The following is a 4,069-nucleotide window of genomic DNA, read 5'->3' on the forward strand; positions in this document are numbered from 1 at the left end:
CCGGGTACCACCCTGTATGGAGGGGGCTGGGGGCACCGTGCCCAGGTACCAACCTGGATGCAGGGGGGCTGGGAGGGCTGTGCCTGGGTACCACTCTGGTTATGGGTGGGCAGGGTGCCCTGTGCTCGGGTACTGCCCTGGAAGCAGGGGGCTGGGGGTACTGTGCCCGGGCTTGGTACCACCCTGGTTGTAGGGGGTGGGGTGCCCTGTGCCCAGGTACTGCCCTGGATGCAGGGGGCTGGGGGTACTGTGCCCGGGCTGGGTACCACCCTGGATGTAGGGGGCAAGGTGTGCTGTGCCCAGGTACTGCCCTGGATGCAGGGGGCTGGGGATGCTGTGCCTGGGATGGTTACCACCCTGGATGTAGGGGGCAGGGTGCCCTGTGCCCAGGTACTGCCCTGGATGCATGGGGCTGGGGTGCTGTGCCCGGGCCGGGTGTCACCCGGGATGCAGGGGCAGGGGGCGCTGTGGCCGGGCCGGGTGTCACCCGGGATGCAGGGGCAGGGGGAGCTGTGCCTGGGATGGTTACCACCCTGGATGTAGGGGGCAGGGTGCCCTGTGCCCAGGTACTGCCCTGGATGCAGGGTGCTGGGGGTGCTGTGCCCGGGCCGGGTGTCACCCGGGATGCAGGGGACTGGGGGTGCTGTGCCCGGGCCGGGTGTCACCCGGGATGCAGGGGCAGGGGGCGCTGTGGCCGGGCCGGGTGTCACCCGGGATGCAGGGGCAGGGGGCGCTGTGCCTGGGATGGTTTCCACCCTGGATGTAGGGGGCAGGGTGCCCTGTGCCCAGGTACTGCCCTGGATGCATGGGGCTGGGGGTGCTGTGCCCGGGCCGGGTGTCACCCGGGATGCAGGGGCAGGGGGCGCTGTGGCCGGGCCGGGTGTCACCCGGGATGCAGGGGCAGGGGGCGCTGTGCCTGGGATGGTTACCACCCTGGATGTAGGGGGCAGGGTGCCCTGTGCCCAGGTACTGCCCTGGATGCATGGGGCTGGGGGTGCTGTGCCCGGGCCGGGTGTCACCCGGGATGCAGGGGCAGGGGGCGCTGTGGCCGGGCCGGGTGTCACCCGGGATGCAGGGGCAAGGGGCGCTGTGCCTGGGATGGTTACCACCCTGGATGTAGGGGGCAGGGTGCCCTGTGCCCAGGTACTGCCCTGGATGCATGGGGCAGGGGGCGCTGTGGCCGGGCCGGGTGTCACCCGGGATGCAGGGGCAGGGGGCGCTGTGGCCGGACCGGGTGTCACCCGGGATGCAGGGGCAAGGGGCGCTGTGCCTGGGATGGTTACCACCCTGGATGTAGGGGGCAGGGTGCCCTGTGCCCAGGTACTGCCCTGGATGCAGTGTGCTGGGGGTGCTGTGCCCGGGCCGGGTGTCACCCGGGATGCAGGGGACTGGGGGTGCTGTGCCCGGGCCGGGTGTCACCCGGGATGCAGGGGCAGGCGGCGCTGTGCCTGGGATGGTTACCACCCTGGATGTAGGGGGCAGGGTGCCCTGTGCCCAGGTACTGTCCTGGATGCATGGGGCTGGGGGTGCTGTGCCCGGGCCGGGTGTCACCCGGGATGCAGGGGCAGGGGGCGCTGTGGCCGGGCCGGGTGTCACCCGGGATGCAGGGGCAGGGGGAGCTGTGCCTGGGATGGTTACCACCCTGGATGTAGGGGGCAGGGTGCCCTGTGCCCAGGTACTGCCCTGGATGCATGGGGCTGGGGGCGCTGTGCCCGGGCCTGGTGTCACCCGGGATGCAGGGGGCAGGGGGCGCTGTGGCCGGGCCGGGTGTCACCCGGGATGCAGGGGCAAGGGGCGCTGTGCCTGGGATGGTTACCACCCTGGATGTAGGGGGCAGGGTGCCCTGTGCCCAGGTACTGCCCTGGATGCAGGGTGCTGGGGGTGCTGTGCCCGGGCCGGGTGTCACCCGGGATGCAGGGGACTGGGGGTGCTGTGCCCGGGCCGGGTGTCACCCGGGATGCAGGGGGCAGGGGGCGCTGTGCCCGGGCCGGGTGTCACCCGGGATGCAGGGGGCAGGGGGCGCTGTGGCCGGGCCGGGTGTCACCCGGGATGCAGGGGACTGGGGGCGCTGTGCCCGGGCCGGGTGTCACCCGGGATGCAGGGGACTGGGGGCGCTGTGGCCGGGCCGGGTGTCACCCGGGATGCAGGGGCAAGGGGCGCTGTGCCTGGGATGGTTACCACCCTGGATGTAGGGGGCAGGGTGCCCTGTGCCCAGGTACTGCCCTGGATGCATGGGGCTGGGGGCGCTGTGCCCGGGCCTGGTGTCACCCGGGATGCAGGGGGCAGGGGGCTCTGTGCCCGGGCCGGGTGTCACCCGGGATGCAGGGGGCAGGGGGCGCTGTGCCCGGGCCGGGTGTCACCCGGGATGCAGGGGGCAGGGGGCGCTGTGGCCGGGCCGGGTGTCACCCGGGATGCAGGGGCAGGGGGCGCTGTGGCCGGGCCGGGTGTCACCCGGGATGCAGGGGCAGGGGGCGCTGTGGCCGGGCCGGGTGTCACCCGGGATGCAGGGGCAAGGGGCGCTGTGCCTGGGATGGTTACCACCCTGGATGTAGGGGGCAGGGTGCCCTGTGCCCAGGTACTGCCCTGGATGCATGGGGCTGGGGGCGCTGTGCCCGGGCCGGGTGTCACCCGGGATGCAGGGGCAGGGGGCGCTGTGGCCGGGCCGGGTGTCACCCGGAATGCAGGGGGCAGGGGGCGCTGTGCCCGGGCCGGGTGTCACCCGGGATGCAGGGGGCAGGGGGCGCTGTGCCCGGGCCGGGTGTCACCCGGGATGCAGGGGGCAGGGGGCGCTGTGGCCGGGCCGGGTGTCACCCGGGATGCAGGGGCAGGGGGCGCTGTGGCCGGGCCGGGTGTCACCCGGAATGCAGGGGGCAGGGGGCGCTGTGGCCGGGCCGGGTGTCACCCGGGATGCAGGGGGCAGGGGGCGCTGTGGCCGGGCCGGGTGTCACCCGGGATGCAGGGGCAGGGGGCGCTGTGCCTGGGATGGTTACCACCCTGGATGTAGGGGGCAGGGTGCCCTGTGCCCAGGTACTGCCCTGGATGCATGGGGCTGGGGGCGCTGTGGCCGGGCCGGGTGTCACCCGGGATGCAGGGGACTGGGGGCGCTGTGCCCGGGCCGGGTGTCACCCGGGATGCAGGGGGCAGGGGGCGCTGTGCCCGGGCCGGGTGTCACCCGGGATGCAGGGGGCAGGGGGCGCTGTGCCCGGGCCGGGTGTCACCCGGGATGCAGGGGCAGGGGGCGCTGTGCCCGGGCCGGGTGTCACCCGGGATGCAGGGGACTGGGGGCGCTGTGCCCGGGCCTGGTGTCACCCGGGATGCAGGGGCAGGGGGCGCTGTGCCCGGGCCGGGTGTCACCCGGGATGCAGGGGCAGGGGGCGCTGTTCCCGGGCCGGGTGTCACCCGGGATGCAGGGGACTGGGGGCGCTGTGCCCGGGCCTGGTGTCACCCGGGATGCAGGGGCAGGGGGCGCTGTGCCCGGGCCGGGTGTCACCCGGGATGCAGGGGGCAGGGGGCGCTGTGGCCGGGCCGGGTGTCACCCGGGATGCAGGGGGCAGGGGGCGCTGTGGCCGGGCCGGGTGTCACCCGGGATGCAGGGGCAGGGGGCGCTGTGCCCGGGCCGGGTGTCACCCGGGATGCAGGGGGCAGGGGGCGCTGTGCCCGGGCCGGGTGTCACCCGGGATGCAGGGGCAGGGGGCGCTGTGCCCGGGCCGGGTGTCACCCGGGATGCAGGGGGCAGGGGGCGCTGTGCCCGGGCCGGGTGTCACCCGGGATGCAGGGGACTGGGGGCGCTGTGCCCGGGCCGGGTGTCACCCGGGATGCAGGGGACTGGGGGCGCTGTGCCCGGGCCGGGTGTCACCCGGGATGCAGGGGGCAGGGGGCGCTGTGGCCGGGCCGGGTGTCACCCGGGATGCAGGGGACTGGGGGCGCTGTGCCCGGGCCGGGTGTCACCCGGGATGCAGGGGGCAGGGGGCGCTGTGCCCGGGCCGGGTGTCACCCGGGATGCAGGGGGGCGGTGTCCAGAGCATCCCGGTGACCGCCTGGCGTTTGCTGCGTGCCCGCCGCTCACCCC

Source organism: Dermochelys coriacea, chromosome 10, assembly GCF_009764565.3.
Source record: "Dermochelys coriacea isolate rDerCor1 chromosome 10, rDerCor1.pri.v4, whole genome shotgun sequence".
In the NCBI taxonomy this organism is placed as follows: Eukaryota; Metazoa; Chordata; order Testudines; family Dermochelyidae; genus Dermochelys; species Dermochelys coriacea.